The 27,375-nt window shown below is 35.0% G+C and overlaps 1 long non-coding RNA gene across 1 annotated transcript; it reads left to right on the forward strand.

The window, feature by feature from the left end:
* The first annotated feature begins 369 nt into the window (after positions 1-369).
* On the forward strand, positions 370-11,897 carry LOC110926082. Its single transcript, XR_002584967.1, has 4 exons — positions 370-633; positions 1,853-1,892; positions 11,437-11,508; positions 11,589-11,897. It is a non-coding gene; the product is annotated as an uncharacterized LOC110926082 (long non-coding RNA).
* Positions 11,898-27,375: the final 15,478 nt, after the last annotated feature.

Below are 27,375 nucleotides of genomic sequence, written 5' to 3' on the forward strand. Positions count from 1 at the left end.
GCAAAAATTGCAGACTTGTTCCCAATGGTTCACTAATTACAGAGTTGATCCTAATAGTTGTAATTTTTGCACTCGGATGGTCCTTATCACTAACCTTTGTTAGTTTTTTCAGTTAAGTACGTGTGAACTTACTATATTACCCATGAACTTAAAAAAAATAAAAAAAAATATATAAAGGAGATAGTACTCATCTTCTTCATCACCCACCCTTGTCTCTCTCTCCCTTTCAAAACCTCAGCCACCACATCCTCCTTCACAACCTACAACCACCTCCACCACCGTCACCTTCGCCATCTGATCAACACCACTTTCACAAACCACCTCCACATCTCCACCTTAACAAACCACCACCACCTTCACAAATTAAACCCACCTCCAATGGAAGCATCTCTTGTGACTGTTCCAATATCGTTTGGAGATCTGTAACTTCCCATGCAAGTTAACCTAAATTCATCATCCAGATGCCATTTTTGCTATCCGATAACAACAACAATGAGTTTCGACACTAGCAGCCGACGGAATTGTGGCGGACATCGAAGCTTTCGATGGTGATTTCTGTTTTACTACTTGGACAACTGATCTCTTTCATACTAGCACTTATGAACTTCACTTCATCTCTATCCGCTAATCTCGGTATACAATCGTTCTCTCACTTATTCATTGCCATGTTTTCGTAACTGAACTCATAACTTATGCATTCGATTTTGTGAATTTTGTAATTGTGATACGTTAGAATGATGATAGCGGTAAACCTAAGCGATTATGTATGATTTTAGTTGATTGAGATGGTTGATTTAGGTTTGATGTTAATGTTATAATTAACATATATTGTGAGAAACTGTTGCAAAACCTAAAACATTGGCTGAGGTTGGTGACGATGGTGGGTCAATCGGCGGTGGATCTACGAAGATTGGTGACCGGAGTACCGACAGAAACCGGTGGCCGAAACAGGAAATCGGTGGCCGATTAAATAGGAAATCAGTGGCCATTTAATTTATGAAGGTGGTGGTGGTTGGCTGAGGCTTTGAAAGGGAGAGAGAGAGAGAGAGAGACAGGGGTGATGAAGAAGATGAGTAGTGGGCTCTATCTCCTTTATATATTTTTTATTTTTTTAATTGTTCATGGGTAATATAGTAATTTCACACGTACTTAACTGAAAAACTAACAAAGGTTAGTGATAAGGACCACCCGAGTGCAAAAATGACAACTATTAGGACCAACTCTGTAATTACTGAACCATTGGGACCAAGTCTGCAACATTCACAAACCATAAGGACCAACCAGGCATTTAACTCTTAGTTTTACAATTAATAAGAATTTTAGATTATTAAATAGATCATGTGTTGATCTATGGTATACATTCGACAGTAAGTCTAAAGAGTATGATGATCTACGGTATAAGCATTCGTTCTCGTATGTATTTTATAATTTTTAGTATCTTGATGTTATGTTGTGTATTCTTTGTGTTTGATCTGCATTTGATTTGACACCGGCCGTGTTCAGTTCATCTTTCCGGCCGCTAATGTTATATGAGGGTTCTAGAGTTCAGTTAAAGATTATTTGCAGTTCATTGATATTCTTTGTGTTTTTCGGAAATTGTTTGTTTAGCTTTTGACACAATTGCTAGTTTAGAATTTAACACAACTGTTAGTTTCGTTTAGGCTCTTTCTGTATAATAATTACTAGTAATTTTACGGTTAGGTCATATTATATTGTCTACTTTTGTTACTCAAATTTCTACCTACATGTTCTTGGTTCAGTGATCTTAATTTCGATGTTAGATGTAGTGCTGGTGTTAGGATAACTAACTTTATTACATTTTGATCCTGATATTGTTTTGTTTTCTTTTCAGTAATGAGGTACCTAGAAGATACTAGCCGATCATTTGCAAAGTAAGTTGTTGTTTAAGTATTAATATTGGGTTTAATTCCCGACTCAAACGAGTCGCTTTGGGTTGGGTCGGCCTAAGCTACAAGCGGGTAGCTTCATCCAAAAGTCAGTTGGATTAGTATAGGATTCAAAAGTTGGTTAGAAGTCCTTAATATTTGAACTTCGAATTTGGATTACATTTGAGGAAAATAATTTAACCATCATTATCCAAACTAATCTCCTCAGACCACCCTTGTAGTTTTTCATACTATCCGTTTTACTCCCCCAAGTTGGTATTGTCTATGGTTAATAAACGTTTGGGAGTTATCCGAATTGCCTTTATTAATTATTGATATCAAATTCACCACTTGATTCTTGCTATAGGGTTAACCAATTCCTTAATCAAACTAACCTTTCAACAACCAATGTGAAGGGAGATATCGAGTTTTATGATTGTAAGTTAAATGTCTATGAGTTAAATAACTACACTATTTTGTGGCAAAAAATTACTTTTTTGTTCATATTTTAATATTTTAACAGTTGTCTTGCATAAGGATGATGGTTTTTCCAAAAAAAAAAAAAAATAGTATAATTTTTGGCAAGAAAGTGTAAGTTTTCTGAGTTCTATATTTATGACATATTAATTATTGCTATTTATAAATTTATTAAGTCGTTTGCCGGGTCTAGTTATAGCATCGTTTTTTAAGTGTGCATAAGTTATTTTTATTAAGTATTATTATTATTATTATTATTATTATTATTATTATTATTATTATTATTATTATGAGTTTGAAAAATTTTGAATCAAATAAATCATGTATGCTTGGGTAAATAAACATTTTTGGGCAATAAGGGTTGTATAGGTCGATAAGGGTCATTGTCACACCCCAACCAATGGCGGAAACATCGGGATGAGACGAAGTGTGAAGATTGCTCGAGACATCATAACGCTATTTGTGCCAATAATTTAATAATCCAAATTTCATTTCCAAAATAAATGTCAAAACATTACAAGAAAAGCAAATAACAACATTGTTCAACATAACATAAACAAAATTGATACAACACTTTAAACCTAAACGTCTAAGTGAGTATTTAGGCATCTTTGCTATCCGTTTTCATTTGATCATCATCAACCTGTAACATGTTTAAAAATACAATTCAATGCAAAGCAAAGGCGAGTATACAAGTTTGGTACATACATAGCATAAGATAAAAGTGTGAACAATTCCTCATGGCAAGCATATGATTCAAGATAAACCTTAAATATGGCATGTGTCTAACATATCAAACCAAGAAAACGCAATATGCTCAAGACATAACCTCAAGTTTACGGGCGGGTCGTTAATCCTATAGCGCTACATATGTCAAGGTTTGGCTCGTACGAAGTTAATGATAAGTTCAACACATAAGAATAACCCAAGTTTAAAGTATCAAGTCATCACGTATACAAGCATGTTATAGGAACGTTCATGTGTTTAACAAAGTGTTCATGTGTAAGTTAATAGGTAAACATGTTACACCCCAAAAGTGGTAAAAGTAAAAAGGGGGAAATACGAGTATACTCACAAAGTTTGCATATGTTTTCCGATTATCCAATTGTTGACGAGTAGAGATTTAGAGTCCGAATGTATAAGGGTTAAAGTTCAAGTATGTTTAGAGTCGAGATTCGGTGTTTAAAACAACATAAAAATAAGATATGAGAATAACATGGAAAATAATCATTTAGTACATATGATGCTTGTTCTTGACACTAGGAAACTCGAAGGAGTTTAAATGTTTTCATGGAACAAGGTTCCATTAGAATCGTGACAAGTTATCATAGTCTAGGATGATGTAATCTAGTACCCCGACATATGAACACTAGTTCATCATCAAAGATTCGATTATTCGAATAATATATTTAGGTTATATAATATATGTCCAATAGTTCAAGCATGAGGTAGAAGATTAAAATCTTCATTTTGGTACCTCTAAATGTCATAGAAGTCATGTAGGAGGTAGGAAGATCAAGTCTTCCATTTAGGCACCTCTATGTGTTCACCACTACACTTGATGTAAAAAAAAACAACCAAGGAGGGTCATGAACATACAATAAAGAATAAGAAATATACACACTAATTAAGAGAAATCATCAAATCATGTGAGGATTGTATGTTTGGACAACCCAAGTTGTTCCATAATCACTCATGTATCAAAGACAAAGTTTGACATGACTTGTGGGTTAAAAACCCTAAACAAAACACCAAGTTTATGAGGTTTAATCCTCTGATTTTAAATGTCTCAACCTTGTTTTTAAGCTTAACCAACCATGGGATAAGTTGTAAGCATTAGGACATAGGTATGAGATGTGTTAGACACAAGTTGCATAGGTTTAAACAAGTTTTTGATGAACATAAAAACAAACAGAAAGTTTATGGACTATTTCGGGGCATTTCCAGGTCTGATTTCTCCAAGGAGAAGTCTAGGAATCGAACCCCATGATTATACAAGCAAGTAGGAAAAAGAATCGAGTGAATCGGATAAGAATTGAGTGAGTTATGCTCATTTTCGTGAAGGCGTGTCAATCTACTCGAACCCTTGCTTTCAGCTACGGTTTGGTGGATGTTTTGTGAGTTTTTAGGGTTGCAAAAGTGGTAGGGAGGCTGGTTATAAGGGGTATTTATAGGGGGAAGGATTAGGGTTTCAATGGGTTGGGCTTTGGAAGTGTTTAGAAGGGGTTACACCTTGAAACTAGCCCACAAAACCCAACTATATGGGCTGAATTTTGCTGAATTGGGGCTGCCATATTTCTTTATTTTTTTATTTTTTTTAAAACAGTATAATGAGTAATTTTGTTAGTTAAGTTGTGTAATAATGTGCAACAATGTTTCCCCTAACTTGTAACAAGGTGAAATGTGAAATAAAACATGATTTAACTAGGTAAAAAGTGTAATGTACAAGTTTTATTTACGAAGCAAGTTCCGTATTTTACAACGATTACAATGAAAGAATGGTTATAAGAACACAAGATTTCCAAAGTTAGAATTTCACGTAAGGTTTCTAAATGTAGGAAGTTTGAAAACGCAGGGCGTTACAGTCTCCCCTCCTTTAGGAAATTTCGTCCCGAAATTTATTCAAGAGGAAGGCTTGAAAGAGTTTTTGGCATAAAGGTGATCATTAAGAATTGAAACTTGGGAAGTTTGAAAAGTACTAAATTTTGGAGAACATCAAGGTAGATTTGCAAGGGGAAGTTTTTAAGGATAGTATAAAAAAATCATACTTTCGTAAAACCTGTTTATTGAGAGGAACGAAAAGGTTTGTTACTTTAAATAAAGCAATAGAGAGATACTAAGTATAGTTACACAAGAATCAAGAATAGGGAGGCTATTTTATAGGTAATGAGGTAAGTTAGGACTCAAATGTTTAAACAAGCTGGATTGCGAACGAGTTTTGTATAAAATAATACGAGTATAGAATGAACGAATGGCTCTTAAAGAGTACAAGTATGTGAATAGCATAAGTGTTGGATAGATGAACGTAGTGTGTTAAGGATGAAGTCTCGGCATGAATAATCGGATATAATGCGTTTGTGAGTTGCGTGAAGTTGTATTAGGTCCAAAAGGTCTGCAACACACTGAATTTCTCATGGCACGTTTTACGAAAGTTTGGTAACATGGTGAAAACACTTATATATAGGAAGTACCAGCGGCGTATCCACCATGTTTTAACCACATTACGTCCGTTTCGTTACTCGGGGTCATGTTACGTTCCGTGTCTTACCATACACAGTAGTACACTCTATGGTTCTCATACGCCTATCACTATAATCCCGTGTGCACCCGCGATTATACTGATCGTCGCATGATCCACATAGCTTGTACTAGTTATGTATGAATCAAGGTATACATGAATTTGAAAATAAGAATGTGTACGTAGAAGAATGTCGTATGTAAGCATGTTTATGTTTAAGCATGTATGGGACCTACGTAAGCGAATCCCTCGGATTACGCTCGCGTATAGGTACGAATGTACGAATCATGAGTAAGGATGAAAGTATGAGCATAAGTTTAAGTATGAATACGCATGAATGTATGAGCATAAACATAAAACGTGTAAGTAGTATGTGTACAAGTAGAAGCGTAAAACGTATAAGTAGTATGTGTATGAGTACAAGCATAAAACGTATGAACATAGGTGTAGGTATGAAAAATAAATATTGCGTATATGGTGTACGTTGAGACATTGCGGAGAAAAAAAAAGGTTAAGTATGTAGATACGAACGATATAAATGATGTTATCACGAGATATCGTCTAAAATGTGTATGATGATGTGCATGTATAGTTGTTTAAACAAAACGTTGAGTTTGTTGAATCAAAATTAGATTGAGCTTGGTTTGAAAGGTAGAATATAGTTTGTATATGTAAAGGAACATAAAGTACTCATTGGTAATGCTTAACGTATTTTGTAATGATTGAAATGCTACTTTTGTTAAAAAAAAAGGAGTTCACGTATGTTGAAAATTGTCGGTCCCCATGAAGTCTTCTAGCCCACGTGTTTTGAAATTTGGATGACGAGTTAAGCGTTGTAGAGAAGGTTTTTTTTTTTTAAATAACGGGTTTGTTTCATTTGCATCAAAACATGAAATTTTGAACTTTGAAAGTTCTTGTGAAAATGTCGACCCTTAGAAAAGAAATCTAATAAAAGAACTTAGTGATTGTTTAAAAATAATTTTAACAAAGGATTTATTGATGTTGGAAAGAGTATTTGGTAAAACGATCATATAACATCTATGAGGTCTTATAAGTAATTGAGAAAGGTTAGTTTGATTTCGATTAAGAGTGGAAGTCTCTAGTATGATGATATAATGTGAACGTGTTTCAGTTAATAAATCAGATGTGAAGTTCATGGGCAAGAGATTCATTAGACCGATTAAATTGATAGGTAGCATTTCGTAAGGTTTGGAAATTCATGTAGTAAAACGGTAAAGACATGATTAAGAATCTCGTGTATATGATTTTAGTGAAAATGGATGATAGAATAAGAAGTACGTTTGATAAACAATGTATTTTGAAATCGGTATAAGTAGGTATTTTGAATAATGATAAATGATTTAGGTATAAAACATGATTGGGTTTGCATAATAAAATATTTTGAAAGAGAAGTTTTGGGTAACGGTCACCTAAGTAAGGGAATCACCCCTAACTCGTTGGTGAGGTCGTTTTAAGGGAAGAGGGGTGGAGTCAATCGTCAAGGTAAGGAAGTCACTCCAATCTCGATGATACCTCTCCACTAGTTGTTGCAAGGAATATGAATTTAAATTATATGAAAATCATGCATATATAAATGTATCAAAAAGGTTCGATATGTTGTGCGTGTGAAAAGAGAAATCAAAGGTAAACTCGAGGTTGAAAGATTGCATCGTATAAAATGAACAATAGAAACACATGTTTGACCAAAGTTTGGAGTGTTCCAAATGGAACTTTGACTAACCAAAGTGGTCGAAAAGTCTTTTGAATTTGAGGAGCATGCTTTGGCCTAATAGGTAAAATACTCTCGCCGACAAGTCGGTTAACGGTATTTACCCTTCCGGTTACTACATGTCCCAAATCAATCGAAATTTCGAGACTTGGCGGGATTTATGAAAAATCAAGGAGTGGAACTAGTCGACAAGGTGCGGGTTTCACCCCTATCTTGACGATTTCGTATCCTAAGTGTGGTTGGTACTCGTCGGGTCAAAATTTAAATTTCGACATGTTGACGAGGGTCCACTAGAATTTGAAATTTGAGATTTGCCATTTAGATGTGGATTTCACTCCTAGCTCAATGGCGATATCTCGTGTAAAAAGAAGGATAGATAGATTGAGAGTCGTTCACTAAATTGTGGGTTTCACGCCTATTTTGGTGAATTCGTCTCATTTGTACAATATGAGTGTTGTCGGATTTAGAATAATCGAGTAAAATGCATGAGGGAAGTGTGTGTTGAAGGAAATACACAAGCAAGTATAAACACATAAGAAAGCATCTCAAGAATGGTACTTAAATAATGAAATGATAAAACAAGTGTTAACACATAATAGAACAAGCTTTAATGCGTACGAATAACATGTCAAATATTACACATGAGTAACATACATGTTTAAAAGAGCATAAATAAGTAACAAATAAGGTATCATGTAGTAGTCCAAGCAAAGCATACGAATAAGGCTCTAAAACTATAGACTAGGTGAAAGCATTCCTACTTTTCCTAATTCCCTATAGTTATGGCTCTGATACCAATCTGTCACACCCCAACCAATGGCGGAAACATCGGGATGAGACGAAGTGTGAAGATTGCTCGAGACATCATAACGCTATTTGTGCCAATAATTTAATAATCCAAATTTCATTTCCAAAATAAATGTCAAAACATTACAAGAAAAGCAAATAACAACATTGTTCAACATAACATAAACAAAATTGATACAACACTTTAAACCTAAACGTCTAAGTGAGTATTTAGGCATCTTTGCTATCCGTTTTCATTTGATCATCATCAACCTGTAACATGTTTAAAAATACAATTCAATGCAAAGCAAAGGCGAGTATACAAGTTTGGTACATACATAGCATAAGATAAAAGTGTGAACAATTCCTCATGGCAAGCATATGATTCAAGATAAACCTTAAATATGGCATGTGTCTAACATATCAAACCAAGAAAACGCAATATGCTCAAGACATAACCTCAAGTTTACGGGCGGGTCGTTAATCCTATAGCGCTACATATGTCAAGGTTTGGCTCGTACGAAGTTAATGATAAGTTCAACACATAAGAATAACCCAAGTTTAAAGTATCAAGTCATCACGTATACAAGCATGTTATAGGAACGTTCATGTGTTTAACAAAGTGTTCATGTGTAAGTTAATAGGTAAACATGTTACACCCCAAAAGTGGTAAAAGTAAAAAGGGGGAAATACGAGTATACTCACAAAGTTTGCATATGTTTTCCGATTATCCAATTGTTGACGAGTAGAGATTTAGAGTCCGAATGTATAAGGGTTAAAGTTCAAGTATGTTTAGAGTCGAGATTCGGTGTTTAAAACAACATAAAAATAAGATATGAGAATAACATGGAAAATAATCATTTAGTACATATGATGCTTGTTCTTGACACTAGGAAACTCGAAGGAGTTTAAATGTTTTCATGGAACAAGGTTCCATTAGAATCGTGACAAGTTATCATAGTCTAGGATGATGTAATCTAGTACCCCGACATATGAACACTAGTTCATCATCAAAGATTCGATTATTCGAATAATATATTTAGGTTATATAATATATGTCCAATAGTTCAAGCATGAGGTAGAAGATTAAAATCTTCATTTTGGTACCTCTAAATGTCATAGAAGTCATGTAGGAGGTAGGAAGATCAAGTCTTCCATTTAGGCACCTCTATGTGTTCACCACTACACTTGATGTAAAAAAAAACAACCAAGGAGGGTCATGAACATACAATAAAGAATAAGAAATATACACACTAATTAAGAGAAATCATCAAATCATGTGAGGATTGTATGTTTGGACAACCCAAGTTGTTCCATAATCACTCATGTATCAAAGACAAAGTTTGACATGACTTGTGGGTTAAAAACCCTAAACAAAACACCAAGTTTATGAGGTTTAATCCTCTGATTTTAAATGTCTCAACCTTGTTTTTAAGCTTAACCAACCATGGGATAAGTTGTAAGCATTAGGACATAGGTATGAGATGTGTTAGACACAAGTTGCATAGGTTTAAACAAGTTTTTGATGAACATAAAAACAAACAGAAAGTTTATGGACTATTTCGGGGCATTTCCAGGTCTGATTTCTCCAAGGAGAAGTCTAGGAATCGAACCCCATGATTATACAAGCAAGTAGGAAAAAGAATCGAGTGAATCGGATAAGAATTGAGTGAGTTATGCTCATTTTCGTGAAGGCGTGTCAATCTACTCGAACCCTTGCTTTCAGCTACGGTTTGGTGGATGTTTTGTGAGTTTTTAGGGTTGCAAAAGTGGTAGGGAGGCTGGTTATAAGGGGTATTTATAGGGGGAAGGATTAGGGTTTCAATGGGTTGGGCTTTGGAAGTGTTTAGAAGGGGTTACACCTTGAAACTAGCCCACAAAACCCAACTATATGGGCTGAATTTTGCTGAATTGGGGCTGCCATATTTCTTTATTTTTTTATTTTTTTTAAAACAGTATAATGAGTAATTTTGTTAGTTAAGTTGTGTAATAATGTGCAACAATGTTTCCCCTAACTTGTAACAAGGTGAAATGTGAAATAAAACATGATTTAACTAGGTAAAAAGTGTAATGTACAAGTTTTATTTACGAAGCAAGTTCCGTATTTTACAACGATTACAATGAAAGAATGGTTATAAGAACACAAGATTTCCAAAGTTAGAATTTCACGTAAGGTTTCTAAATGTAGGAAGTTTGAAAACGCAGGGCGTTACAGTCATATGGGTCACTTTCACGCTTTTGAAGACTGAACTCCTTTCCTGTCAGTAATTATAACTTAAATTCATCAAAAGTCGTGTCGATAAGCCTCCCATTGCTCAATGAGATGCATATATGGATAAATGCTCCAACTACCACAACCTTATACGCCTCTCATAGGGCAATGAGAGGCTTATCAAAACCCTTTTTCTGGCACATTAATTGCTTTCACACTATATACTCCCCTTATTGCCCTATATGCCACCTCGGGGGGGGGGGGGGGGTGCACTTGAAAAGTAGGGGTGTATCAATACCCCCACCCTTTATTTATTGGCAAAAGATCAAATACAAATAATCTTAACATATTAAACATACAAATTGAAGGAAAACTCAAAAAGATAAGGTGACATTTTTGTAATTACCACCAACTATCAAAGTTACTATACAAATGTGAACTCAACCAAAAATACCTAAAAAACACCTTTTTTTTAATTTTTTATAAAAAAATCGCTACATTTTGTTAGCAAAAGAAAAAAAAATTTTTTGCTGCTACTAAAAGTAGTGATTTTTTAATAAAAAATGTTAATAAAATAAAATAATTTGTGTGTTTTTTTATATTTTTTGGGGGTTTAGTTTTTAGCATTTTAGCTTGGGTGGAGGGGGGGGGGGTTAGGTTTTTTTTAGGTTTTTGGGGTTGGGGGGGGGGGGGGGGAAGGGGGGGTTAGGTTTTTTTTAGGTTTTTTAGGTATATTTGTAGAGTAACTTTGATAGTTATTGATAATTACAAAAATGCCACCTTGTCTTTTTGAGTTTTTCTTCAATTTGTATGTTTAATATGTTAAGATTATTTGTACAAGAACTTTCCCCTTTATTTATTAGGGGACTGGAGCCTTTTAGGTACTTTGAAAGTAGTTCTATGGAATACTTTATGGAGAAATTTGATGTTGTAATGAGGGCTGAGACTAAACAGGTAGATACAAAACTGGTTCATTCACCTCTAATGTATTATATATATAATATTTTCCAAACCGAAGAAGGCCGACCGATTTAAAACACGTTTTTGATCCAGTTTCTCTTTTTTCATAATTACCTGATATAACCAAGTTTATATCGATATGTTACAGGAATACGTGTTATTTCTTTCTCAGAGCCTCTGCAAGAAGCGAAATAATAGCCCTGTAGTTGTCATACATCGGGTAAGTGATTTCAGGAGGATCTGTATGACTGTATAGTAAGTGTTGTATATTATTAGCTTATAAATTTTGTATTGTTGCAGGTTACAAGATATGATTAACCTTAGAGATAAAAGACAAAGGAAGATGACATTGAGGGATGCGGCATTGGAGGAGGACCGGGCCACCACGGTTCGGGGTGGAGGCCGTGGCGGTGGCCGAAGCCAATGGGGAGGACAAGAGGTCGGGGGCAGAGGCCGGGGCCGAGGCCAAAGGGGAAGGGGAGGACGAGAGGCGGGCAGAGGCCGCTAGGGCGTTGGCCGAGGCCAAAGGGGTCGTTACTCATTACTCTTTACAGCTTATTAGACTTTGATACATAAATAAATAAACAAGCAGGTATACATTGGCTTGAAACTTGAACAATTCTATTCACTTGAATGAGTGAATATAGACATCAACCTTTCTTTGGTTTGAATGGAGATAATACGTGGTCCCTAACAGGTAGCGCATCTTAATGGTACTAATGGTTGTGCACAAACCATTAAATTGAATATTTGATAACAAAATACATATCATTAAATTTAGACTAATTAGAGGTGTACAAACCGGTTTTTTAGAACCGGGTACATGTTTGTTCAAAATGTCAACAACTGGTTCTGCGAACGTTCATGGTTTTAACTGGATTTTGATCAGTTTGGCCGGGTTTTTATCGGTTCGGGTCCGGGTTTTGACTGGGTAGAGGTGGAACTGGTTTCGGCGGTTCCTTTTTCTAAACCTGGGTCCGGAACCGGTTTGTACCCGCTGGTAAGGTAGGGTAGGGTAGGAACTGATTCTAAACACTTTTGATGTTTGCCAAACGTAGTCTAAGTAACCGAGTCATGTAATGTGTATTTTAAGATAATCACTAATGAAACTCCATTAGTCTATCATTAATTTGATTATCATGTAATTTATCTAAAGGTGTCAAAATGTGTAACACCATAGTTGATTTCCATAGCATCTGTAACTGGTCAAATGAAGTGTATCTTCTTATTTCCTTTTTAACACAACGGGTCTCATTCGTTGTTAGTGAGTGTTTAAACAAAAAATATTATCAAGATGAATTGCATCATAAGTCTAGTCTAATTTCCAGAATTAAATGTTTGAGATATTGGAGACAAAACAAAACAAACTATAACATATGGCAGTGTTTGCAAAATGTAAAACATTAATATAAATCATTGGCCTACTAAATGAGAACGACAAGAGGAATTCTATTATAATCTATTGGGAATAGCTCAATGATGTTGGTGAGTTAGATAAGGTGTAGGATAGGTGGAGGTTATGAGTTCAATCCCTATGATATCCAAGTTTAGCTATTAAAAAAACGAACTCTATTAATTTTGGCAACCTCTAATATTTCAACTAAGGGGCTGTTTGGCAACATCTGAATGGTTAAGTGCTGAACCAGTAAGAGGTCTGAACCATTAAGAGCCTGTATAATGCTTAACCGTTCAGAGGCAAATGGCTGACCAATTCAGATTAGAGGTCTTAACCATTCAGACTCTGTATAAATCTTAACCATTCAGAGACAAATGTCTGAATCATTCAGACATCTGCTCGTGAAACAAACAGTCTGAACTATTAAGTGCTGAACCAATAAGAGGTCTGAACCATTAAGAGCCTCATTAAGAGGTAAACAAACAGCCCCTAAGTGGCTATGGAATATTTCATATTTGTTTGGTCATAACGATGATTGCTTAAAGTGAATAGCATTAATCCATTCACATCCGGTAATAACCTCCAAACGACCTGACGCAATCTAGTGGAATTCGCACGTGAACCTGATGTAGGAATTTTTCAGGTTTTAACAGCCGGTGTGTGTGCATGTTCAGGTTCTCAAGTTTAGTCGAGGGTGCTCGTCTAGTTAAAGTTATAATTGCATAGATTCACTATGAGTTAAGGTTATATTGTCCACTTTTATGTTTAACGTTTTTGGCTGACACAAGTGTTTAAATGATGTCAGGCGTATATGTATTTTATGCAAAGTGTTTGGAGTCTTGTGTGTTGGTAGCCGTTCTCGTAATGGCAATGACTTAGTGATGTAGGGAGTCGTTGTCTTCGCATAGAGACGTGTCTTGACGATGTAGGCAGGCGTTGTCATTGGATGACGATACATCTTGATGATTAACGCCTTTGGATGACTATGCGTTTTGATGATTAGGCTAGGCTGTCAATGTATTTAGATTGAAAAGCATCTTGAGGATGGCAGACAGGCGATGCCTATAATAATCCAATTTTATTTAATTATTAAATTATATTAATATTTGAGTTTAAGATAATTTATATATAGTTGATGTAATTTAGGCAATTAAAAAAACATGTAAAGTTGAACCACAAATATATACGGACTTAAATAATAAATCATAGTAAATAATTACTAATCCTAAGTGTGTGTTTATCAAAATTTATTTCACTAATAAATAATTTTGAAATATATGAAACTAGGACCGTAAAAGAACCAAACGAACTGAACGAACACGAACACGAACAAGATCATGTTCGTGTTCGTGTTCGTTCGTTAAGGAAATTAACATGTTCGTGGACTGTTCACGAACGCGTACCGAACATAAGTTTATGTTCATGTTCGTTCGTTAAGGAAATTCAGTTGTTCACGAACAGTTCGTGAACACTGGTCTCGAACACATACGAACGCAAGTGAACATAAACGAACGCAAACAAATAAAAAAGAACGCAAACGGACATTTAACTTAAAAATAAAAAAATAAAAATGTTGTAGATTGACTAAGTTATTATTTTTTTCGTTTTATGTTTTTGGTTAATTTCTTCGTATTAAGACACTGTAACGGGTGTGTGTGGTTCAACGATTTTAGTCAGCTTTTCGTTCAGTGTAATTTTTACCATTTTATCTATTTTATTTTTACGATGTTGAGAGTCGATGTGGTTGTGGCATTGGTGCTACTTGACACGGTTTTACGAACGTTTTTAACCTATTAAATTTTTTACTAATTTTTTGTTTCGGTTTACCCCTATACTTCTTTTACTTAAAAACTATTTTTTACGTGCATATTTTATATACGGGTATGTGTAAATATTATTTCTTCTACATTCCGACGTAAAATTTTTTTATAGACAAGTCAGGTCAAATATAATACGTTTTCATTTAACGAAACCATTTTCACGTGCATATTTCTATGTGCGTTTTCGTATAAATTCAAGTTGTTCTACGTTTAGACGTAAACGTTTTTGGAAAATGATTCAGGTCAAATATAATATGTTTTTGTGTTTATTTTATGTACGTTTCGTGAAATTTGTTTCGAACCGAGTGGAGTCAAATTATGGTTTCTTTTTCTCCCCTTTTCTCGAAAGCTCTAATTAATCCCTTTCGATTATATGTGTATATTTTCCTTCATACCCGTTACGTTTTCTTTGTATAAGTTGGGTCACATATAATACATAATACGTTATGATTGTTCAATATGAATTCCATTTACTTTATGTTTGATCCAATCACAATGCTTATACAGGTTACACTGAGTTCAACTGGATACGTCGAAATATGTGTTTTCATATGGTTAATGAATCATATAACGTTTGGACTAATCCATTCAATGTTTACGATATACCCGCGCCGCAACGCGGGTGGGTCTTAACCCTAGTTAATAATATATAGTAATAATAGTAAGGGTTAGGATATAATAGGAAGTTTATTTGGCTAGGAATCCTATGAAGTAATCTTGACCATCTATTTATTTAATCAAGGGCTAAGATTAAATAAGTGAAATTGAAGGAAAAAAGTGAAGGCGCGTGGGTTTGTTAGGGGCATTCTAGTCAATCCAGGCAATAGTTTCTCTCTCTCCTCCAATTCTCCCTCATTTTTTAAACGTTAATAACTCTTTCCTACGACATTATTTTTTATAAAAATTGCACCAAAAAAACGAGTGTTTTTTATCTTTAAAACGAGTATACTATTGCTATATTTTTGTAAAAAAAAAAATTGAAAACCCAGTTGCGTAAAACGCAATGGAAAAAAAGCCTAAAAATGACATTTTTCTAAAACGCAATGCACCAAAAACACAAAGAAATGTCTTTTTTTGTAAAACGCAATGACCAGAAAACAAAAAGAAATGTCTTATTTCTAAAACGCAATAGCCTAAAAACACAAAAGAAAGTGTACTTTCTAAAACGCAATGGACTAAAAACACATAAAAATGTGTTTTACCTAAAACGCAATTCACAAAAAACACAAAGAAATGTCTTATTTCTAAAACGCAATGGCTAGAAAACACTTAAAAATGTCTTTTTTCTAAAACGCAGTGGACTGAAAACACCTAAAAATGTGTTTTACCTAAAACGCAATGGCGAGAAAACACTTCAAAAATGTGTTTTTCTAAACACATAAAAATGTCTTATTTATAAAACACAATGGCCTAAAAACACAAAATAAAGTGTTCTCTCTAAAACGCAATGGACTGAAAACATCTAAAAATGTGTTTTACCTAAAACGCAAGGACTAAAAACACTTCAAAAATGTGTTTTTCTAAAACACAATAGCTAGAAAACACATAAAAATGTCTTAGTTCTAAAATGCAATAGCTAGAAAACACATAAAAATGTCTTAGTTTTAAAACGCAATGTGTTTTTCGACCCCAGCCAGGGGCTCTGTGTCACACCCCGATATTTCCACGTATTACCGGTGGGCCCGGTGGGGAGTATCGTGACGTAATTCATATCATCATAGTCAAATAATCACAGTTCAATGCACAGCGGAAGTCTAAAAGTAATAATTATACAAACCAATTGAAAGTAACATGAAATATTACACAACGGATTGTAAAAGGATCCACATGCGGATCTAAGTTAAAAAGAAATATTGTTCAACAGATTTAAGCATCAAAAGCCTGCAAGACTCTTTATTTGATACTAGGAGTAGCCAGCCCATTTCGCTTAGTACCTGCACTTAACCTTTTTCGAAAATACATCAGTTTAGACTGGTAAATACAATTAACAAACACTTTTGAAAATATTTTAAAAAATTGATTTAAATGCACAAGGCACAAATATTCTTTTATAACCTAGGACAATTATTAAAAATAATCTTGTAAAAGATTTATATGTTTGTCATACATTCAGGAATCTGGGCTAAAAGCCGGAATAAGATTAATAGACACACCACATAATATAAACCCAAAGCGAGTTATCCTCAACAAGCGGATATATCTTTTTACAAACGCACAGGCAGGTGTATGTCTACACCCCGTGCTTAAGTCGTGGCCATTTCAATTACCCCCCCCCCCCCTAAGGCTTAAAACAAACAAAACAGATTAAACGGGTTATCTCAATGATTTAACCATTATTCGATTAAGGATTCAATACCCGACCAAGCGGTATTATTAAATACCGTATCCCAAGCCCGTATAACAGAAAATAAGTTAAAAGTATTTACCTGAGAAAAAATATAATTTTTATCCCAGCCGTATATCAATCAGCAAGTACATATAGCTTTTACCGGGCTCCTAATCTGGAACGAATGTTTTAATAACCTATTAGAAGCCTAACGGGTCTTGATGAAGAGTGTGAAACCCGAGTGTTAACGTGCTTATTTTACGTGTCTTATTGTGTTTTAAGCGACTACGTGCTTTGAATGTGTTAACTACGAGTGTTCGTGGTTTTACAGGTAAATCGCGTAATACGGCGAAGTTAGAGAGCTTAATGATGAAACGGGAGTTGTTCGGGTCAGGAGATAACTCAAATGTGCGAAACATGTGATGAAGTGAAGTTTAGGGACTTGGAAGTAATGATTTGAAAGTTGATACATAGCTTGTGTGTGAGAGAATTATGAATCAATGAAATCCAAGGAGTCATTGGTATTAAATGAAATATGAAATTGATGGAGCCATGATCTTAGCCATGATCTTCACAGAAGATACAAAACGTAACCTACGTTTTGTGTGCCCGTAACTTACGGCTTAGAAAGGAAGGCATGCATGTTGACTTTAGAAAGAATTAAAGGAAAAGAAAAACCTTAACACAAAAAGTCACATGGACTTGAGGAGGGATTGTTTTTGGTTTATTATTTTAATGATCATCAACATCATATATACATATTACTTTTGACGGAAGAGGGGGAGATCAGGAATTGGGTTTTCATCAAACATACATCACCCATCATCATCTTGACAGCAAGGAAAGTCAACAAGAATCATCCATCATCATCATAGAGGAGTCAATATCAAGCCATCAATCTCAACATATATATCACAGACTTGGAGACTTGGGATTTGGATTTGGATTTGGATTATTATATTCCATCCTAAATAATCATTCATGATCCATCATTGACGGCAGAGTGTGGACAAGTCTTGGGAGTTCACGCAAACTTTGAGGGCACTAGACTTGAGACTTTTGTCTGGACGTGGACTTCAAATAAAGGATTGAAAATTTTGATAGGCAGCCAACATAAAAAACCATGTGGGCTCATGGGCTTGTGGACTTGATGGACTTCTCTTGGGCGGCATATTATCAAAGCACAAAAAGGGAGGGGGATCGACACATCAGAAAACACACACATCTTGGACGGCAGACGACAGTAAGAGGAGGCAGCCGCGTGGTTCGAGCCTGTGAAGATCATCCCACCCTAATGAGCGGCTAGTCTTTTATGGTTTCCTCTGGATGGAGAGTTTGTGTAATTAGGTACTTTTATGTGTTTTTAATCATTGTAACTTGGTGATCTAAGCATCCGATGCTTTTCACCATGGATTTAATTGACTGATTGTAACTGGTTGCATTTATTTAAACCTTAATTTCTAAGCATTCAGTTCCCGAGAGTTCTAGTAATTGGGATATATTTGACATGGGGTTAGGGTTTGTAATTGTAATTGATAATCATTCGATAACCTCCCGTAATGTATTGACCGGAGTACTTAGTCGTTGGTTATCACAATTGGTTAATTAGGTTAAACATTTATGTCTATGTGAATGTTTTGATTAAACACATAACTGAACTTGTTTGCAAACCTGAAATTCGGAGGAACCTTTCTTTTTCCTATTGTTTAAAACCTCAAGTTCTTAATTCATAATTTAGTTAATCCACAAATCAAACAATCATCATTTTGTTTTTCTGTAGTAGTTAATTAAAACTGAGCATTACACATTTTCCACAACCTCCTCTGGATTCGATACCCTGCTTACCCTAGCTACCTAGGTTAATTAGGTTTTTGCATGTCCCTAACGACAGACATCAGGTCTTATTTAAGTTATAACTTAGACCGGTTAGTTTAAAAGAAAGGTATGCGGTTCAAAACACAAGATTAAGTGAAGACCGGATTAGAATGTGATTTAGACCCCACAAGTATGAGGACTTGTATAAAATGGGTAAACTAAATACATTCTGGATTTTGAAGTAAAAATGATAAGGTTTGACACGTTTCGGTTAATTTATGCAAACTAGTTACATAAACCGTACAGAATGCGAAAATGCATAACGGGTAACCAAATGAGTCATGAACAAGTTCCACAAGTTAATATTCTTTTAATATGTTGTGATATCAGTAGGATACCTTCCATTATACCCAAAACGAATTTAAAATCAATTTAAGCCCTGTAGGGGTATTTTGGTCATTTTAAAGATTATAAAAGAGGTTAAATAACAATATGAGGTTCTGGTCTAAAATGATCTGTAAAAATATTTATTTTTGCAAGTTATATCAGTAAGATATTGTATATATGTGAAATTTATCATTTATAGCCAAACTATGCACCGTAGGGGCATTTTGGTCATTTCACATAAAGCTTTAAAGGTTAAATTTGGAAATCTGATTTCAAAACTTTTACTTACTGTTAAAGAATAAAAATTTACTTATAATATAAGTAGGTAATGAGTTTTAGGTGTCAAATATAGTTTTAACCCATACTATGCGTTTTAAAAGCGTAAAAGTCGGTATTTGGCGATTTTCGGGTTATTTGAGGAAATCTGGGTTTTTGATCAGTTTCTAAAACTTAAACTATTTTATTTAACATATGAAATCAGTAGAAAAAGGTTTGGTATCAAAATGTTGGGTAAAACTCATTTTATCAAAGAAAAGGGCAATTTCATCAATACCGAATTTACATTCAAACTCGATAATATAATCAGTTTAAAATTTGGCAAAAATTTCCAAAAATCCTTAAATATTATATTATATCAGTAGGTATAAAGTTTGATGACAAAAATTGGGTTTGAATGTGATTTATACTAAAAATGCCATTTAATTAATAAAAAGACTTCAATTTACGATATCGAGCATAACTCCTAATTTAGACCATAAACTGATGTCAAATTTTTAGGACATGTTTATAAATCAGTAATAAAGGTCTTTGTCCTCTCACATTTTCAAAAATCTCGTTTTTATATCAAAAGGGCATAATGGTCAACTTTTAAGCCATTAACGGAAACATGCAAATGATTCGGATTTCAAAGGAACCATATTGTATAATCTCAAAGGGTTATACTAACATGTAATATGGTCCTAATGGAACCCTAAGGCATATCTACACTAAACTAAATCGGGTCAGAACTGAAGTCAAAGCAAAAGTCTACTTTTGCGACTTTCGGTTGCGAACCGAGCCTAAACTCAGAATTGTCGGGTTGAACATACCTAAACATGTTCTTATATTATTTACCAAGTTATTTTAGTGTTAAAACATGTTCCATAACCTCTATATTATCAGTTATGAATTAATTTGCAAACATTGATTCTGTTGACTTTTTATTAATAAGTTTGACCCGACATTTGACCAAGTAAAAGTGATAATCAGTAGGTGCCCTTTTAAGGGTTTATTACCTACATAATTACCAACTCATAGCCACTTTTAATTCGAATAATGGCTGGACCGTTTGTGATTAATCACAAAGTTCAAGGTTAATTACGATAGCTTTGACTTTCGGTCATTAAGCTAATAAAACTTGAACTAGAGAGGCTAAGAATGCTTACAAGAACTCTTAGTATGAATTAGGAACCGAGGAAAGCTTCCTAGAGCTCCAAGGGATTTCAGAGAATGAGTTGTGAAGTAATTTTTCAAGTGTGCAAGTGAACAAATGAAAAACAAGGCCTTATATAGGATTTTGAGAGCTCCAAGATCATTCCATCTACAAATCTATAGTAACCAGATGATCCCATGTGTCCCTAGTGCATGAAAAACTGTTGGCTCCCCTGGTATCGAAAAATTGCATGCAAAGGCGGTGGAACTGGCTAAGACATGCAGCTGTCCTTGTTTTCTGCATCTGACACTCGTACGCGGGCCGCGTAAGACTTATAAGAAGTCTACGCGGGCTGCAAGGCTCCTCCTTAACCGGAAAACAACTTTCAGACTTTGCAATTTCGGTCCCTGGTCCATATTAAGTTTATTTAACTTTCATTGATTGCATTTATGACCCCCATAGTTAACTTTTAAAGGCCTAAGGTCATATATTAACTCCATTAAGTCCCCGGTTAGTTGTAAGATCACCCGAAAAGTCTTGTTTTCGTCGAAACTCCACAAAATTTATATCCAATATTCTTGAGAGCTAAATATACAATTATTACAATGTTTTTGGGATCGTTAAAAGGTCACTCAGAGGTAACATTTAACATGTTGACACTTTTAATCCCTATGTTTCGTAAAATCCTTATTTTAAGCACAAACGACTTTCAATGTTTGACAAATTATTCATTAAAGAATACGAACATCGTATGAGGTCAATCAGAGGTACAGGAATGGCATGTTGACACTATGGATGCTTTTACTAACATATTTACATTGTTTGACAATTTTAGTCCCTCCAGATCAATCCATTACACGTTTAAAGTCCATGACACGTGTCTTTATTATATTGGTCGTGATTTTACGAGGTGTTACACCCTGCCCCTTGGACCCCGTCAGGGGCTGCCGCCCCTTGGACCCTGCTCCCAGAGGCACTGCCCTCGGACCCCCGTCATGATCGTAAAACGCAATAACTAGATTCAAAAACCAAGATCGTAAAAATGCGATTAAAAAATTTCTTACATAGGTTTCTTCAGATTTCTTCATATTTCTTCACCGATTGACGAAATTTGAATGTTAGAAACACTTATCAGCGATCGAATCAAACGAATTGAGTGATTCGCTTCAAAATCACAGGGAAAAACGAGATTTTGTATGAAATTAAACTGGGTTTCTTCAAAAAAAAAAGCTGAAGAACACGTTGATCGGGTGTTTGAAACATTGATTTGTGACGAAAATTGCACTATAATGTAGTGATTATTGAGATAGATGACGAAAATCGCACTATAATGTAGTGATTATTGGGATAGAAAGTGAAGAAATGGTTGAAGATGATGGGTTTTGAAGTTAATGGGAGAAGAAGAAAGGATAAGATTGACTAAAATACTTTTCCTCTTTATTTTAAATTTTGCCACATGTCATAATCCTATTGCTTCTTGCCCTCCTTAACCAAATTAAACTTCCTATTTGATCCTCACCCATAATAGTAATTATAATCCTTCAATTGAACATGAAGACGCAACAGTTCGTAAACAACAGAAGCAATCCTCAAAGCATAAGAAGACCACTATGCCCCCATCATACGAACAATAGTGTCCGTCTCTTTTCCATGTAGAGTATAAGACTAGGATTTAAAAAAAAATAACAAACTAAATAAAATTAAATAACAAGTTCATCTCTTTTCAGGTTTATCACTAATACAAAGCAAAATGTTAACGAAATTTCAAAATAGAAAACCATGAAAATGTTAGTGTAAGAAGACCAAATAAGAGAAAACAACTAAATTCAAAGGGAAATTTAGGCGATATAATGGGTGCGTTCTCTTTCTTTTTTACTCATGAACACATATATCCTTTTAACTTTCCAATTTCTGTTCTTCTGTTTTTCTTATCTTCTTTGTTCCAATCTTGAGGAACAAATATCTAAAGGTGAAATCAGACTCTCCACATACTCAAAGGCGTGCACTCCCCATAAATGTACACCTTTCATTGAAATGTTGAACGTTTTATACGATTTTTTCAATGTGTCATAGATTATGAGATTCTTTGAAGGATCGACCATAAGAATTCTTCTACCATCCAAAATACAAAATACGAAGAGCATGGTAAGGTATCTCATTCAAAGGTAATTGAGATATTTATCGTAGCCAAAGGATTCAGATACCACCCCCTGTTAATCTTAAAAGGTAGGCATATCTCTGAAAGTACCAAGTCTTTAACACTAACGGCGACCAACACGTTCCTACAATATGCAATCCAATACAAAGACCCATTTAGGAAGTGACCCACTTCCTGTTCAAATTTGATCCAAATGTTGTATTTCGATGTGCTCAATGACCTCCACGAATTCTCTCTAAAATTATAGACATCAAAATCTGTATCACTTTGTCCAAACCTAATAATCTTCAGGTCATCGGGGGTTGGACCATATCCAAATCCATATGCCGCTTTCTTGTAATAAAAAGGTGGAGAAGGATACTTGGACACACCTGTGAACGGATTGTATAGGTTGAAAGCATTTGCATAGAACCTGTTGGGGAATTTCGGTTTGCCGGATGATCAGAGAGGCGTGTAATCACTCTCAGATCAAATTATTTCGGTGGTTCACCCGAATAATTCAATCGGATACAACTCTGATTTCGAGAAATTGAACCAGTGTATGTTGTTTGTGCAGTGTATGTTGTTTGTGCGAATTGTCTGAACCAGAAAAATTGTGACCAAAGGAAACTGTCTACGAAATTGGAATCCTAGGGGTGTAACTGCCTAGTGGCAGTTATTTAGATTTGCAGACAAAACTGCCAAAAAAACCGGCAATTTTTTGTCATTTCGAAAATGTGACAAATTCTAGAAAATAAAATTTTTTTGTCATTTCGACCCCAGCCAGGGGCTCTGCCCCTTGGACCCTGCTCCTAGGGGCGCTGCCCCGGACCCCCGCCAAGGGGGCGCTGCCCCCTTGGAACCCCGTAGAGTACGGGCTCCGCCCGTACACTTCGAATTATAATAACTTAAACAAGCGTGCACTCCCGCACCTCTTAACTTGCTTGATGTGTATTATTATTCGCTTTGATCACCAAGTCAATCCCAATTACACTAAAATATCTAACAGAACCGAGCGACTACTATACCATTAAGGGTTCCAATAACTTTGATTTGTCCATTTCGGTTGGCATAAGGATGGCATCGCTTGACTATTGAATTAAACGTGTCGTCAGTAGGCACATTATCGTCTATAAGATGAATGGTAGATTGGTATCACTATGTAAGGGAAGAATGATGGTTTTACGTGATCTCAACTTCATAAAATTTGGTTGGGTAAGCATGTGATTCCAGTATTTCGATAGACATTGGCAACGTAGAAAAAGGTTTTGCTGGAAGCCGGGCAATTATATTGCAAAGAACATCGTCAGGTATGAAATCAGCCATGCCTATAAGCCTATAAATAAGACACCTTTTAGTGAAATATCTATTGAAAAAAAATGGATAACCAGTAATCATCCATGTTTGTTTGTTTGTTATTTAGTATTTCTTTTAAGATACACGTATGTAACTTTTCAAAATAACTTGTAACCTTGCCATTGTAATTGTAAATCCAAAATTTATAAATTTATACTTTGTTACACAACTTTGTAAATTTTTTTTTTGAAGCGTAGATTTATAGCTTTGTAATTATTTACATCTAATTTACCTTACTAATAACTAATTATGATTTATACTTGCCAATAAATATAAAATATATTTGTAACTATTTTTATAATCCTTCAAACTTATATATTTATTTCCGTACTTGGAAATTTATTTATTTTACACAGACCATATATAGATAATAAATAACAGGGATAGAGCTCGGTATCTATGACTTTTATCACAATAACTTGCTTATGCATAATAGCTGGGCGTTGAATGTATCAACCGATTGGTTTCAATAGTCAACAAAGAAACAAAAAACCAGTACCTGTTAATACTAATAGTCGAAACCCCAAAACAAGAACATAGCTTATGTTCACGTTTTGGGATTTCGACTACTGGTACTAGTGTTACAAATCACACTTAATACCGAGCACCATGTTCATGTTCAGTCGGTATCAATTATGATTTCATACATTACTGGTATACAGTAAAAGATGTTATTATAAGGAATGGAGAAGTATTATACCTTGTGCCAAGCGGATTGAAAGCATGCAAAATCTCCAGATTCTTGTTTAGTTGTGCGTTGGTGAAGCAAAAGGTGACTCCACGAGTCGTCAAACAATGCTTAGGATGATCTTGACCCGGAGAGTAGTCGCATAAAGAGAAAAGAAGAGAGAAGTCACATATAGGGGTATAAATAGGATACTCTTAAGGATTTATTATTTTTAGGACACGATAATACTTGATAAGGATAACTTATGAAATTAAAAGATACAATTAGAAATTGGATATTCATTATTCAAGTATTTTATTTAATAAAATTGCTTACATCTAATAGATAAATATGGAAAACGGATAGAAAGATGTATATGTAAATTAAATTGTTGAGATATGCAAAAATTTATAACTTTAACTTCTTAATAAAATTTCAAAAAGATTACATGTTTTTTTTTTCCATCTTGGATTAACTTGTTGAATATAAATTTAATATATTTAAATTGAGGTTTTGATTGATAAAAAAGCTACTAGTCTAAGTTTCTGTGTGTTACACGGGTGGCTAAACAGGAAAACTAATTCCTTTAAAATTGTGAAGTAAAAAATTATAATTTTATATACGTTGAATTATTAACAAAAATGTTAGAGAGTACACGAAATAATTGAAATACATGAATAGGACAAAGAAAATCAAAATTCATTGAAGATCTTTTTATAAACAACGTTAGTTGTTTTATTCGTAGGTTTATCGTCGTTGTCAAGTATTAGTAGTTTTACTCCATCTCATATTTTAACACGTGATAAAGCAACATACAATTAACCATGTTTGAAAACAGGTTGTCTCAAGTATAAACCAACTTTTGATAGCCTTCTCCAGATGCTCCAGCCTCCAAGCATCATATATAAGTAAGGCCCCCTTGTTCCCACACCCCCTATATCTTATTTTCACATCCCTAGTGTATACGGGCCGTATACAAAATATACAGCCCGTATAGAATGTTTTTGAATAGGAAAATGCGCAGAGAATGTTTTTTTGATTTTACTATATACGGCCCGTATATAGTTATACGAGCCGTATACATGTGTATACGATTTGTAAAAACTATACGGCTCAATTGATTTATTTTGGGAGGTTTTTGATGTTACCAAATGTATACGGGCCGTATACCTGTATACGTGCCTTATATATGGATGTTTTTCAAGTATCACGTTTTTTCCTGTAAAAACACCATCATTCTAGGGTTTCTAAACTCTTCATCACCTTTAACAATGTTGATCGGAACACGCCGCTTAAATCGGAGCACAAGTAGAGTAACGTTACCGATCAGTCCGTTGATCGAGTAACTAGCAGAAGAACCCGACACAAACAAGTTCTCCACAGTTTGTTATTCAGATCTCTATTCGGTCATCTTTCCAAACTACAACACACGATAACTTTGAACTTTATAGTGTGTGATTTGACCAGGAAATGATTGGAGGTGATTGCTACTTTTAATAAGCTGTCATAGTTGTCAAATTCGATTTCAACAAATCTTTTCCTTTTCCTTCAATTTCTAGAACATTCTCCGTAACATGAAGACGTGTCGGGTTCTTCTACTAGTGGTATTTTAATGAAATATTGAAGATTGAATGTGCAAACCCAACCGTTTTTTTACTACGGAAACGGAGGCTATGCGAAATACAAACCGCAACCGTTTTTTACTACGGAAACGGTGACTATGCGAAATACAAACCGCAATCTTTTGTGACTATGTGTAACACCTCGGAAATTCCTGTCCAATAAAATAAAGACACGTGTCATGAGAAACAAACGTGTCAGGAAAACCGGATCAAATATAAAGATGTATGGTAGGATTTTAAAAGAAAGGGTGTCATGTTATTTAAAAATACCTCTGAACGACCCGAGGGCGGCATGTTATTAAAATACCTCTAAGCAAACCAAATTAATAAATCCCAAGATCCTTAAATCATTTGATAAATATCTTATATATATATTAACCGGTTGTTTCTAAATAAATAAAGTTCCATCTTTTATATGGAATTTGGCTGATTAGGAAATGTTACTACTAAAATACTGATTTAAACCTTAGTGTAAAAGAAATTAATAGTAGTTAACTAACATGACTAACTCTTGTGAGAATCCAAGACTTGAATCCTTGGAAATGTCCGTCACTTTAAGATGTTACAAGATGCCAAGAGTTGTAGAAACATGTAAGGGACATACAAGCATGCAATGGCTGAGACAATAGGTCCCACAACTGAAAATGTTGCATGAGATTCGGACATGTTTGATTGCATGGTCAAGACTTGAAAGCTTACAAACTTTTGTCCTCTAACCAACGGTTACGGACCGTAAGGGTCATGGCTTACGGTCCGTAAGGAGGGTACCTGGGCGATTTCAGCAAAGGTCGGTTACGGACCGTAACTGTTTCAGCATACGGTCCGCAAGAGGAGCTTACGGACCGCAAGGCCTTAGGCTTACGGTCCGTAAGGCAGTCGCTGGCAGCAGAAAATGGACAGCTGCCTGTTCAGCCTGTTACACCGACTTAAATGAATAGTTTTCGAAACCAGGGTCTTGCTAGGCAGTATTTAGCCCCATAGGGGCACCTGGAACCATCTCACATCAATTGTAGAGTTGCTTATCATGATCTTGGACCATTTGGATCACTATATAAGGAGCTAAGTTGTGACCACTTGGACTTGCTCATTTTGCATTCTTGTTCAAGGCATTTCTGAAGCTCCTGGTCTGCAACCATTTCCTCTTAGGCTC

The sequence above is a fragment of the Helianthus annuus genome, chromosome 17 (assembly GCF_002127325.2).
Source record: "Helianthus annuus cultivar XRQ/B chromosome 17, HanXRQr2.0-SUNRISE, whole genome shotgun sequence".
Lineage (NCBI taxonomy): Eukaryota > Viridiplantae > Streptophyta > Magnoliopsida > Asterales > Asteraceae > Helianthus > Helianthus annuus.